Source organism: Schistocerca piceifrons, chromosome 3 (genome assembly GCF_021461385.2).
Source record: "Schistocerca piceifrons isolate TAMUIC-IGC-003096 chromosome 3, iqSchPice1.1, whole genome shotgun sequence".
NCBI classification, from domain to species: domain Eukaryota; kingdom Metazoa; phylum Arthropoda; class Insecta; order Orthoptera; family Acrididae; genus Schistocerca; species Schistocerca piceifrons.
In genome coordinates, this window is record NC_060140.1 from 295,721,828 (window position 1) to 295,736,947 (window position 15,120).

The window sequence follows — 15,120 nt, forward strand, 5'->3', positions numbered from 1 at the left end:
CACTCTTTGCATTATCCCCAGTAGCTTGCCTGTTGCCTGTCCGAGATGTTCTCTCTTGTCGGATCTTCTTAATCATCTTAATCTTGTGTGCCTTAACACCGGCGAAGCCACGTTTCTCTCTGATTCCACGCACACTTATTCCCACTTAGACCTACCTTGTGTGACTTGCCTATACAGTCATACACCACCATAGCGGCCCGCTCATTGGAAATTCTCTCTTGTTGACTGGAGGCTGTATTCATCCTTGGCAGTCTTTGACAAATGGCTGTTTCCCAGCTGTGATGATCAGATCGAGCACCTCATGGACATTATTCTCTCGGCTGCCAAATCCTCTATCCCTCGTACTACTACTTCTCCCCATCGGGTCCCGGTCCCCTAGTAGACTGTGGAGTGCGGCAATGCGATTTGTGCCCGATGACGTGCACTTCGCGTCTTTCACCATCATCCTACGTTAATGAACTGCACCCATTACAAGAAACTACGTGCGCAGTGCTGCCACACTATTAAGGAAAGTAAGACAGCATGCTGGCTTTCCTTCACCAGCTCGTTCATCAGTTTTACTCTGTCCTCTCTCATTTGGGGTGGCCTGCACTGGCTTTCTGGGACTACCGCCCACTCCCCGATCCCTGGTCTGACTGTGGCAGGGAACGTCATAGTCGACCGTGTTGATGTTTCCAATGCTTTGGGCCAGTAGTTTGTGGAGGTTTCAAGCTCCACCCACTACCATCCTGCCTTCCTTCCTCGGAAACAGGCGGAGGAGGCTTATACAGTCTCTTTTTCTCTCTTTGAATCAAGAATGCTACAATACTCCTTTTACTACAAGGGAGCTTGAACATGCTCTCTCCTCATCCAGGTCTTCTGCTCCTGTGCCTGATACAATCCACGCCCTCATGCTGCAGAATCTTCCTCCTGCGGGAAAACGCTTTGTCCTCGATACCTACAACCGTATTTGGCCTGATGGTGTATTTCCCATGTTTTGGCATGAAGCTATTATTGTTCTCCTACCTAAGCCTCGTAAAGATAAATCTCTTCCTTCCAGCTATCGTCCAATTTCCCTTACCGGCAGCATTTGTAAGGTGATGGACCCATGATCAATGGTCGATTGGTGTGGTGTCTGGGGTCACACCATCTTCTCACTAATGCTCAGTGTGGGTTCCGAAAGCGCCGCTCGGCAGTTGATCATCTTGCCACCCTGTCAACGTTCATAATGAATATTTTTCACGGTGGCCATTTTCTTTGATTTGGAGAAAGCCTATGATACTTGTTGCCAGGCAGGCATTTACATACTATGCACACATGGGGCCTTTTCAGTCATCTTCCCACTTTCATCTGGGAATTTTTAACAGACCGAGTTTTTAAAGTATGTGTGGGTTCCTCCTTATCCCATACCTTTTTACAGGGGAACGGGGTGCCTCAGGGCTCCGTACTGAGTGTCATTCTCTTTGCCATAGCCATCAACCCCATTATGGACTGCCTTCCAGCTGGTGTTTCTAGTTCTCTTTTCTTTTACGACTTTGCTATTTATTGCAGCTCCCAGCGGACATGTCTCTTGCAACGCTGTCTTCAGCATTGTCTGGACCGTCTCTATTCGTGGAGCATCACAAATGGTTTCCGCTTTTCTGCTACCAAATCCGTTTGCATCAACTTCTTGCGGTACAAGGCGTTTCTTCCACCATCCTTGAGACTGGGCCAAAATGCTCTCCCGCTCGTGGATGCTATGAAGTTCTTAGGGTTTACATTCGATTAGAAACTCAGTTAGTCTCCCCACATGTCCTACCTGGCTGCATGCTGCGCCCAGCCCCTAAATGTCCTTCACGTTTTGAGCGGTACCTCTTGGGGAGTTGACCGGACTGTTCTCCTCTGCCTCTATTGATCTCTTGTCCGCTCCAAGTTGAATTATGGGTGCATTGTCTACTCCTCTGCACTGCTGTCTCTCTTATGCCATCTAAATACAATACATCATTTGGGGATCCGTCTCGCCACTGGTGCCTTCTGTACTAGCCCAGTTGATAGTCTCTATGCGGAAGCCGGCGAACTACCACTGTCATACCGGCGCGACATCCTACTCAGTGGATATGCGTGTCGGCTTTCTTCCATGCTAGGCCACCCAACCTTTGACCCTTTTTCTGATGACATTCTTGACCATCAGTACGAGATGTATGTTTCTCCTCTTCTGCCTCCCAGCGTCCGCTTTTGTCACCTGCTTCAGCAGCTGCAGTTCACACTTCCTGCCACTTTCCGAATGGGGAAGAGCCTTTCACCACCTTGGCTTCAGACACACGTTTGTGTTCATTTTGGCCTCAGCTCGTCCCTGAAGGATTCGACTCCCGAGCTGACCTATCGCTGCAAATTTCTCGAACTTTGCTCACAACTTGCCGATAGCATATTTTTGTACACTGATGCTTCCAAGTCCACCCAAGGTGTTGTCTGTGCTTTTGTCCTCAGGGCTGACAATTTTCAATATCGGCTTCTCGACCAGTGCACAATTTTTACAGCAGAGCATTTTGCCCTCTATTGGGCTGTTCACTATGTCCAGAGGCAACAGCTCAAAGCTGTGTGATCTACTCTGACACCCTCAGTGCCCTTCATAGTCTAGATGATCCCGATCCAGTCTACCCCATTGTTCGACGGATCCAGGACTGCCTCCATCTGTTCCCAGATGGAGGAGCCCAAGTGATGTTCATGTGGGTTTCTGGCCATGTTGGTGTGCCTGGGAATGATGCTGCTGATTCTGCGGCCAAGACCGCAGACCATCTCGATCGGCCCGCCTCTTACACTGTTCCCTCGCAATATATTTATACTTTTCTCTATCAGCGTATCACGTCACTGTGGCATGACCATTGGTGCTCCCTTCATGGGAACAAAGTCAGAGAAGTCACCTCTCCTAACAGCCTGATCGACTTCCTCCCGGCCGTCTCGCCATGAGGAAGTAATGTTACCTCGGTTGCGAATAGGGCACTGTCGTTTTAGTCACCGCCACTTGTTGAGTGGCGACACTGCACCCAGCTGTTCTTTTATGTAGCAACAGTCAGACATTTCCTGATCCTCTGCCCCTATTTTAACCACTTACGTCTCAGGGTCGGGCTGCCGCCTGCTTTGCCAGACATTTTAGCGGATAATGTGCGAGCTGTGGCTCGCATTTTAATTTTTTTAAAACGCAGTAATATGACAAAAGACACTTGATTTCTACCTGATGACTCCAGTGTCTTGTCGACGTCTTTTAGATACTCTTCTGTAATGTCTTGATGTTTTAGATTTTTTTTATTTTTTTTATTTTTTTTTTATTTATTTATTATTATTTTTTTTTAATATTGGATCTTGCAATGGTTTTTTACCCTCGTGGTCCCAGCATTCTATGGCCCTATACTGGGCACTTAGGACCTTAGATGTTTTGTGCCCTTAAACCCCACAAAAAAATCTGTTATATTTTCATCTCCACAACAAAATAACTTCACAAGTCATCCGCGTCTTGGACCATTAGATACTAACAGATACAATTATAATATGTTTGGTTTAATAACCACTATACGGTTCTTGCTTCTAGCAAGTCCAACACCAGAAAATCAAGTGTAACTGTCTTTAGTTCAATATGTAATTCATTTGTTCACATGAAATACAGTTGTTACACCACCAAGGAATAAAGTGTGCTTGCTCCTTGTACTGGACATACATCTTCTATGGCGCGAGCAGCAAAAACTTGTCCATGCCGATCAACTGTCACTATTGCAGTATTCTCCCAATACACATCCATCCTGCACACAGAAACCGGTGGTGAGGTAGACACATCTCCACTCTCTCACCCTCGTACTTAAAATATCGGGTGTTTGAGATGGAGGAAAGCCGAGTGTCTCTAGAACTTACATAGAAATTCTTGAGGTACTACAACTTTTGAGGACTTGTAGAGGTGACCAAGACAGTTAAGTTTAACAAGGGAACTCCGCAAGCATACTGTTTTCCTGCTTGTGCAGAATACATCACACATTTCTCTCTGACTCATGCTGCATATTGTCTTGTGTTCACTTACAAGTAGGGTGCATTGTGACAACCAACGACATCAACACAGATACAGTACCTCCGTATCTTTTGGGGCACACAGTCACCATCCTTGGCTCTCTGACATCTGCGGCATCCTTAACCCAGATCAGTGGGTCTTGCTCAGATGCCTCCAGGGTTCTCATAAATCCAGGATTTCATGTCACCCCACATGTAGTAATCTTGCGAGTTCAAGTTGGGAGAATCTGCAGGCCAAGGTATCAGGCCACTATGACCAAATCCAGATGATCTCAAACTGGACATGAAAAATGAGTTGGTGTACCATTGTACTGGAACCACATGTTTTGTCTCACATGCATTGGAACATCTTCCAAGAGCCCATGCAGTTCGCCATCAAGGAGTCACAAGTACACAGTTCCCAGAAATGAGGTGGAAGAAGTTATGGCCCAATCACACATCCATCCAGAAATCCTACCCGAATGTTGAGATTGTATTGTTCTCAAAACCTATGGGGGCTCGTAGCATGCAGGTTTTCATCAGTGCTCACATGAATGTTGTGGGAATTGAGAACTCCTTACCCGGTGAGCTTTGCTTCATCCATGAAAAGTATCCGCCATTGGAATTCCACACAACAATACAAGAACCACTTTCAGAATTGCGCTTCTATGCAAAATCCTGTAGCTGCATTGCCTTTGTCCTCTGGGGTTGTTACAGATGTAGCTGCTGCTCGTGTAGAATGCACCAGACAATTTAATGATCCACACTCCGTCAATCACCAGTGTTTCTGGTACTTGTTATCATGTTCTCTTCTACCGCATGGAATACAGCCTCTTCAAACTCGGATGTGAGCTACTGCCACGGAGCACCATAGTTGTCCTTGCTGGTGATGAATGTACCCATTTCCAAGACCCATTGGTATACCATAACAAAGAGGGAATGCGAAGGTATCTGGCAGTTTGGAAAATACTCTGCATATAACTGACATGAAATCCTCCCATTGCATCAAGCTTTGCTGTACAATAACATCATGTCGGCATATTTCGCAGGTGTGTAGTTCACCATGGTCAATAACAAAGTACTAAAAATGAAATGTATGCATGGCTTGTATTCGGTACTGTAGTTTGATCACTACTGTACAGTAGTACAGTATAAACAAAGACAACAAGCACAACAGTAGGTACAAACCTATGTGGGCAGATCACAAACTCAACAGAATGGCATGTGAACAAACCTGCAGTGGGCGTGGGACATTGGGTGATAGGTGAGTGGCATATGTAATACCCTAGTCAGTGGCACTGAAAATGCGGGGGTTTTAAATGTGTATTGCAGTATTTTGCATGTACCGGGAAGACAGTATGTTTCTGCACATGAGTTCTTATGCTAACCTTGTCTTGGTCCCCACTACAAGTCCTCAATGTCTGTAAGGGGAATTTGGTTACATCCTGTATGGAAGGATGGCATGAATGGTCAAAAAAGATTTGCTTAACTCACTGGAGAGAATAGTGGAAAGATTGAAAAACATAGTGTCGATTACTTTGAGATACACAAGTTATCATGTGAAACCCTGCTTCCAAAATTTCAGGAACCATTATTGCAATTGAGGAATCCATAGATGTTGTTCATCCTCACTGTGGCTTGAACCCAGAGCTACTGTAAAGATAAAATTATACTAATTACAGCAAGCATAGGATCATTTTAGCAGCCATTCTTCCTGTGCTCCACGTGCGATTGGAAGGGGAAGAAATCTTAACATTTGGTACGATATTAAGTGCTCTCTGCCATGCATTTCACAGTGTTCTGCAGAGTATGTATGTATATTTAGAAAAGTTTATACCCATCCTTGATTCTAAGTATTAATTTGAGTTTCTTGTACAGGGTGTTACAAAAAGGTACGGACAAACTTTCAGGAAACATTCCTCACACACAAAGAAAGAAAATATGTTATGTGGACATGTGTCCGGAAACACTTACTTTCCATGTTAGAGCTCATTTTATTACTTCTCTTCAAATCACATTAATCATGGAATGGAAACACACAGCAACAGAACGTACCAGCGTGACTTCAAACACTTTGTTACAGGAAGTGTTCAAAATGTCCTCCGTTAGCGAGGATACATGCATCCACCCTCCGTCGCATGGAATCCCTGATGCGCTGATGCAGCCCAGGAGAATGGCGTATTGTATCACAGCCGTCCACAATACAAGCACGAAGAGTCTCTACATTTGGTACCGGGGTTGCGTAGACAAGAGCTTTCAAATGCCCCCATAAATGAAAGTCAAGAGTGTTGAGGTCAGGAGAGCGTGGAGGCCATGGAATTGGTCCACCTCTACCAATCCATCGGTCACCAAATCTGTTGTTGAGAAGCGTACGAACACTTCGACTGAAATGTGCAGGAGCTCCGCCATGCATGAACCACATGTTGTGTCGTACTTGTAAGGGCACATGTTCTGGCATCACAGGTAGAGTATCCCGTATGAAATCATGATAACGTCCTCCATTGAGCGTAGGTGGCAGAACATGGGGCCCAATCAAGACATCACCAACAATGCCTGCCCAAATGTTCACAGAAAATCCGTTTTGATGACGTGATTGCACAATTGCGTGTGGATTCTTGTCAGCCCACACATGTTGATTGTGAAAATTTACAATTTGATCACGTTGGAATGAACATTTGCACTGAAATGAGGATTGACACACTGTTGGATGAACCATTCGCAGAAGTGTACCTGTGGAGGCCAGTCAGCTGCTGATAGTGCCTGCACACGCTGTACATGGTATGGAAACAACTGGTTCTCCCGTAGCACTCTCCATACAGTGACTTGGTCAACATTACCTTGTACAGCAGCAACTTCTCTGACGCTGACATTAGGGTTATCGTCAACTGCACGAAGAATTGCCTCGTCCATTGCAGGTGTCCTCGTCGTTCTAGGTCTTCCCCAGTCGCGAGTCATAGGCTGGAATGTTCCATGCTCCCTAAGACGCCGATCAATTGCTTCGAACGTCTTCCTGTCGGGACACCTTCATTCTGGAAATCTGTCTCGATACAAACGTACTGCGCCACGGCTATTGCCCCGTGCTAATCCATACATCAAATGGGATCTGCCAACTCCGCATTTGTAAACATTGCACTGAGTGCAAAACCACGTTCGTGATGAACACTAACCTGTTGATGCTACGTACTGATGTGCTTGATGCTAGTACTGTAGAGCAATGAGTCGCATGTCAACACACGCACCGAAGGCAACATTACCTTCCCTCAATTGGGCCAACTGGCGGTGAATTGAGGAAGTACAGTACATACTGACGAAACTAAAATGAGCTGTAACATGGAAATTAAGCATTTCCGGACACATGTCCACATAACATCTTTTCTTTATTTGTGTGTGAGGAATGTTTCCTGAAAGTTTGGCTGTACCTTTTTGTAACACCCTTTATATGCACAAACTCAGTATCCTGTTAGCCTATTCATTCAACATACACTTTTATTTACTTCAAAAATCTCATCGCTGCTCGTTTTTAATATTGTTTCAAGGGGAATCCAATGTAATTGCTTAGGGAGTTCGCAGGATTTTAGTATCTATTTTTTTTTTTTTTTTTGTTGGGGGTTGACAGTGACTTACATAAGGGAACAAATGAAGTGAGAGATTTTTCTCAGTATGTAAAACTTTCTATAAAGCTATCTACAGAAGGTTTGTACACACCACATATTCTCTTGGTTGCATCCTCCTGCTATATAACCACCTCCTTCCTCAGTGGAGAAGAATCATACAATAGTTTCCTCTATCATTCATGGTGAGAAGTGACAGCAAATATTTCAGTAGTAGTGCTTAATCCAACATAAATATTCCTAACATCAAAATATGCCTAAATACTCCTTTTTGCCAAGAATGTATAATGTGATCTGGTTTTTATTGTACTAGTACCCTTCCATTTGAGTGTATCAAAGATCAATTGAAGAAAGTGGATAATTTATTGAAAATGAGTTATAAGATGAACATCAACAAAAGTAACACAAGAGTAATGGAATGTGCTTAAATCTGGCTATGCTGATAGCATTACATTAGGAAATGAGACACTGAAACTTTGTTTTTTGGGCAACAAACTAACACAGGTTACAGATTGACGATAGCATTCTGCATTTCTGAAAAAGAGAAGTTTGTTAAACCACACTAGCCTTGTATGGAAATTAAGTGTGGATGATAAATAATTCAGATTAGAAGAGAATAGAAGCTGTTGAAATGTGGCACTGCAGGAGAATGCTGAGGATTTGGTGGCTAAATCAAATAAGTAATGAAGAAATTAAGAAAAAAAAAAAAGAAATTTGTTCCACATCTTGACTAAAAGAAAGGAACATTTAATAGGACACACCCTGAGGCATGAATGAATTGTCTGCATATACAGCTACAAAGATACTCTGCAGTCCACCATACAGCCCTTTGAGGATAGTACCCCATACCACTAATAGCCATTTCCTTTCCTGTTCCACTCATAAATGAGTGTCTATGCCTTCGAATGATCCCTAGCCCCCTACCCCATGAACCATGGACCTCGTTGTCAGTGGGTTGGGTTGCATGCCTCAGCGATACAGATAGCCGTATCATAGATGCAATCACAATGCAAGGGTATCTGTTGAGAGGCCAGACAGACATGTGGTTCCTGAAGAGAGGCAGCAGCCTTTTTAGCAGTTGCAGGAGCAACAGTCTGGATAATTGACTGATCTGGCCTTGTAACATCAATCAGAATGGCCTTGCTGTGCTGGTGCTGCAAATGGCTGTAAGCAAGGGGAAACTACAGCCATAATTTTTTCCAAGCACACTTGGTTTAAGAATCGTAAAAGAAGGTTGTATGCATGGAAGAGACCAGGAGATACGGGAAGGTTTCAGGCTGAATATGTAATGGTTAGACAGAGATTTAAGAACCAGATTTTGAACTGTAAGACATTTACAGGGGCAGATGTCGGCTCTGACCCCAATTTATTGGTTCTGAACTTTAGATTAAAACTGAAGTAACTGGAAAAGGATAAGAAATAGGGAGATGAGACCTGGATAAGTTAAAAGAACTAGAGGTTGTTGAGAGGTTGAGTAGATGAAATAGTGAGGTCAGTAGAGGATCAAGTAGGTAAAAAGATGAAATCCTTGGGTAACAAAAGAAATATTGACTTTAACTGATGAAAGTAGAAAATAGAAAAGTGCTTTATGTGAAGCAGGCAAAAGGAAATACAAACGTCTAAAAAATTAGATTGACGGGAAGTGCAAAGTGATTAAGCAGGACTGGCTAGAGAACAAATGTAAGGATTTAGAAGCACATATCACTAGAGAAAATTAGAGAGACCTTTAGAGAAAAGAGAACCAGTCCTAAGCAAAGAAGGTAAAGCTGAAAGATGGAAGGAGTGTATAGAGCGTCTGCACAAGGGAGACAAACTTGAAGGCAATATTATGGAAATGGAAGAGGACATAGATGAAAGTGTGATGGGAGGCATGATAGTGCAAGATGAATTTGACAGAGCTCTGAAAGACCTAAGTTGAAACAAGGCCCCGGGAGATGATGATATTCCATCAGAACTGCTGTTAGCCTGGGAAGAGCCAGCCATGACAAAACTCTCCCATCTGGTGTGCAAGATGTATGAAACAGGTGAAATAACCTCAGACTTCAGGAAGAATATAATAATTCCAATTCCAAAGAAAGCTGATGGTAATGTGTGAAAATACTGAACTATCAGTTTAATAAGACACGGTTCCAAAATACTAACATGAATTCTTTACAGAAGACTGGAAAAACTGGTAGAAGCTGCCCTTGGGGAGAATCAGTTTGGATTCCAGAGAAATGTAGAAACACGCGAGACAATATTGACTCTACAACTTTTCGTGGAAGATAGGTTAAGGAAAGGCAAACCTACATTTATAACATTTGTAGACTTAGAGAAAGCTTTTCACAGTGTTGACTGGAATACTCTGTTTCAATTTCTAAAGGTGGCAGGAGTAAAATACAGGGACCGAAGGGCTATTTACAGTTTTTACAGAAACCAGATGGCAGTAATAAGAGTCGAGGGGCATGGAAGGGAAGCAGTGGTTGAGGAGGGAGTGAGACAGGGTTGTAGCCCATCCCTGAAATTATTCAGTCTGTATATTGAACAAGCAGTAAGTAAAACAAAAGAAAAGTTTTGAGTAGAAATTAAAGTCCAGCGAGAAGAGACAAAAGCTTTGAGGTTTGCCAATGACATTGTAATTCTGTCAGAGACAGCAGAGGACTTGGTGGAGCCGTTGAATGGAATGGACAGTGTCTTGAAAGGAATGTATAAGAAAAACATCAACAAAAGCAAAACAAGGCTAATGGAATGTCATTGAATTAAATCAGGTGACGCTAAGGGAAACAGATTTGTGCAGCAAAATTACTAAGGAAGTAGAGAGGATATAAAATGCAGGTTGACAATGGCAAGAAAAGCATTTCTGAAGAAGAGAAATTTGTTAACTTTGAATATAATTTAAGTGTTAGGAAGTCTTTTCTGAAGTTGTTTGTGTGGAGTGTAGCCACAATATGGAAGTGAGACATGGATGATAAACAGTTTAGACAAAAAGAGAATAGAAGATTCTGAAATGTGGTGCTACGGAAGAATGCCGAAGGTTAGTTGGGTTTCTCACCTAACTATTGAGGCGGTACTGAATAGAATTGGGGAGACAACTTACCAAAAGAAGGGATTGGTTAATAGGATAAGTTCTGCGACACCAGGGATCACCAACATAGTATTGGAGGGAAGTGTGGGGTTTAAAATCATAGAGGAAGTCCAAGAGATGAATACAGTAAGTAGTTTCAAAAAGATGTAGGTTGCAGTAGGTATTCAGGGGTGAAGAGGCTCGCACAGGATAGTATAACGTGAAGGGCTGCATCAGTCCAGTCTTTGGACGGAAGACCAGAACAGTGCAATGTGAGCCATAGTTTCTTATATCTTATATTGGTGGTCCTTATGTGTAGTAGAATCTTTCTGCAGTCAGCCTTAAATTCCAGTTCTCTAAATCTTCTCACTGGTGTTGCTCGAAAAGAGCTTTGCCTTCCCTCCAGGGATTCCCATTTGAGTTCTTGAAGTGTGCCCATAATTGCGTGTTGTTCAAAGCCACCAGTAACAAATCTAGCAGCCTTTAATTCGACTTGGTGTGGATCCCAAACATTCGGGCAGTACTCAAGAATAGGCCACACTAGTGTCCTATGCGGTTTGCTTTACAGAAATCTCCCAGTAAACCAAAGTCAACCATTTGCCTTCCCTATTAGAATCCTCAGATGCTTGCTCCATTTCGTATCTCTTTGCAATGTTATGCACAGATATTTAAACAATGTAACTGTGTCAAGCAGTACACTACTGATGTTGGTTTGTTTTTCCTGCTCATCCATATTAACTTACATTTTTCTACATTTTGAGCTAGCAGCCATTCATCACACCAACTAGGAATTTGTTAATGGAGAGAAGTGAAGAGAGTAAAAGTTTTAGATGGAGACCAAGGCTTGAGTACAGGAAACAGGTTCAAATGGATGTAGTTTGCAGTAGTTTGGCAGATATGGAGAGGCCTGCACTGGGTAGACTAAAGTGGAAAGCTATGTGAAATCTATCTTTGGACTGAAGACCACAACAACAGTTATTAGCATTACAACAGGATGAACTATGTAGGCTAACAGAGATACTCCTCAAAACAGCTAAAGAACAGTGCTCATTCAATATCATTATTCAGATATTTGTCTTCATAGAATTTCTGCCATTCTCTACCTCCACAAAATCAGTTTTTGTAATGTTCTGGTCTCAGAGAGTGGTGAGATCAAAGGGGCAGTGTTTATTGTATTATAGCATCCCTGAAAGTAAATTTATCTTCTTGAATGGGGCCAAATATGAGGAAGTTCGGTCAGCATTGGTTGTCGAATCAAGGTTCATCTACATATATACTTCACAAGCCATATTGTCGTGTATCATGGAGGATACATTGTGCAGTACGATCTCCCCTCACCCCACTCCCCATTACCAGTCACAAATAACACATGGAAAGAACAACCACTGTTAATAAGATTCTGTATAAACTAGAGATTGTTGGTGTTACCAGTGCCCAATCACTGTCACCGTAATACGAGGTGCATTCAAGTTCTAAGGCCTCCGATTTTTCTCCTAATTAACTACTCACCTGAAATCGATGAAACTGGTGTTACTTCTCGACGTAATCGCCCTGCAGAAGTACACATTTTTCACAACGCTGACACCATGATTCCATGGCAGCGGCGAAGGCTTCTTTAGGAGTCTGTTTTGACCACTGGAAAATCGCTGAGGCAATAGCAGCACGGCTGATGAATGTGTGGCCACGGAGAGTGTCTTTCATTGTTGGAAAAAGCCAAAAGTCACTAGGAGCCAGGTCAGGTGACTAGGGAGCATGAGGAATCACTTCAAAGTTGTTCACGAAGAAACTGTTGCGTAATGTTAGCTCGATGTGCGGGTGCGTTGTCTTGGTGAAACAGCACACGCGCAGCCCTTCCCGGACGTTTTTGTTGCAGTACAGGAAGGAATTTGTTCTTCAAAACATTTTCGTAGGATGCACCTGTTACCGTAGTGCCCTTTGGAACGCAACGGGTAAGGATTACGCCCTCGCTGTCCCAGAACATGGACACCATTATTTTTTTAGCACTGGCGGTTACCCGAAATTTTTTTGGTGGCGGTGAATCTGTGTGCTTCCATTGAGCTGACTGGCGCTTTGTTTCTGGATTGAAAAATGGCATCCACGTCTCATCCATTGTCACAACCGACGAAAAGAAAGTCCCATTCATGCTGTCGTTGCGCGTCAACGTTGCTTGGCAACGTGCCACACGGGCAGCCATGTGGTCGTCCGTCAGCATTCGTGGCAGCCACCTGGATGACACTTTTCGCATATTCAGGTCGTCATGCAGGATTGTGTGCACAGAACCCACAGAAATGCCAACTCTGGAGGCAATCTGTTCAACAGTCATTCGGCGATCCCCCAAAACAATTCTCTCCACTTTCTCGATCATGTCGTCAGACCAGCTTGTGCGAGCCCGAGGTTGTTTCGGTTTGTTGTCACACGATGTTCTGCCTTCATTAAACTGTCGCACCCACGAACGCACTTTCGACACATCCAGAACTCCATCACCACATGTCTCCTTCAACTGTCAATGAATTTCAATTGGTTTCACATCACGCAATTTCAGAAAACAAATGATTGCACGCTGTTCAAGTAAGGAAAACGTCGCCATTTTAAGTATTTAAAACAGTTCTCATTCTTGCCGCTGGCGGTAAAATTCCATCTGCCGTAGGGTGCTGCCATCTCTGGGACGTATTGACAATGAACACGGCCTCATTTTAAAACAATGCGCATGTTTCTATCTCTTTCCAGTCCCAAGAAAAAAAATCGGAGGCCTTAGAACTTGAATGCACCTCGTAGGACCTTCAGCATTCACCATTTAGCGTTTCATTAGAACACTATGTACTATAGAATAGTTATCATATTTTTATTGCTTTGATCTTGATAATGATATAAATATGTACAAAAATTGACTGTAAGCCACTTGACATTCACTGCTGAATAAAGCTGCCACCAGACATGGCTGTGTGTTGTGCTTTTTAGCTATATACTACATATCCATGCTGTTCTACAAATTTTCTTGTGTCATTTACCCATCTTACATTAGGTCCTTTAGTTATATCTTAGAATCCAGACAAGAATTACTTTGTATAAAAAAGCTGTCATTTATTTTTCCACTTCAGATTTACAAGAATCCAAATTTGACATGACAAGTCAACCGAGAAGGTTGTATCCTAAACACCCATCGCAAAAGACTTCATAACTGAGAACTTCGTTGGGCCATCAGTCAACCAATTGTCTGGCTACATATCCCACCCAACTACATTTCATTTTCATTACAGTCAAAATTATATACTTGTAGGGGGTTCGTGACTCTAGTGTGACTGTGATATTTGCAAAGGACCACAAGCCTTTGCAGTAGTATTTCTCTCTTTGTGCTGCCGGTCCAAGCTCTGCTTGTCCTGGTGATCCCAGGATTCTTGAGCCAGGAACTGGCCTGTGCCACCAGTCCTCTTTACCATAACCTCCAGGAATTTTTCAATGACCGCTGTTGAACGCAATGAATAAATTTTAAATGTGAACATTTTAGGTTAGGCTTTAACGTGACTGTTATTGACATTAAATGAAACAACAAGTTTACTGTTACCAGTGACTGGTAACAGTAAACTTGTTGTTTCATTTAATGGCAATGAATAAACTTCATATGTCACAGAGAAAGGGGTTTTGCCTTAACCATCTAGACTGTGAGAAAGTTAGAAATTTCTTTCAAAACACCCTCTATATGTAGGTGTGCTATGTGCTGATTGAATGGATGGCTGCTTAGGTAGCTAATCTCAGGAATCTGCTTCACCTCAGTTGTTTAAGTCGTAGCCAGGCAAGTGAGATATGAGCTGTATAGATCCTTAACTGTTTGAGGCACAATATGATCCTCCATCTACTAACTAAGATCACTCCCAACGTTAGATCAAGGTCTACGAAAACTGCAGAAGTCATCTGATCACAAAACTCCAACAGTATGTATGATGGAGTATGGACGTAGAGACTTGTCTCAACATCCCCATCATAACAAGGATGGAAGGGAAAGGAGAAATTTCTCTGGGGTATGGGTGCCAACTTTCAGTGAAATTTGCAAGAGTGTAGGACTGACTTAGAGGAGTTAAATTCCTAGTGCAGGCAGAACCTGTCTATATATGTCTACAATATGTCTATATATATGAAGTCCTCTGACTGCATTTGCTGAGGCATTCAAGCTGTTGTGTCGGATGCTGTGGGAGTCAGCACCAACGCAAACAAGGAAGCAGAGAAGTTGCGATGGCCAGTGGTGGGAGTCAAAAATGATCTGTACATAACACTTGCAGATTAATAGAACACTTTATTTCTAAAAAGGAAAGAAAAGTAAGTTAACTTTTTGTTATGGGGTGGCTTGATATGCTCCCTTGTGTCTGCTACATGCAATTACTTTTACACTCTATTACTACTCACAAATGCAGGCTAAGCATCATCTTTCTGTTACTCAGTAGTGATGCTCTCGAACTCTGCAACCGAACTGGGGCTTACTTG

General features: G+C 42.9%; 1 protein-coding gene across 1 annotated transcript in view; it reads left to right on the forward strand.

Moving 5' to 3' along the window:
- LOC124788236 overlaps nucleotides 1-15,120 on the forward strand; it is a 55,250-nt gene that overhangs the window by 1,087 nt on the left and 39,043 nt on the right. The window lies entirely within an intron of this gene.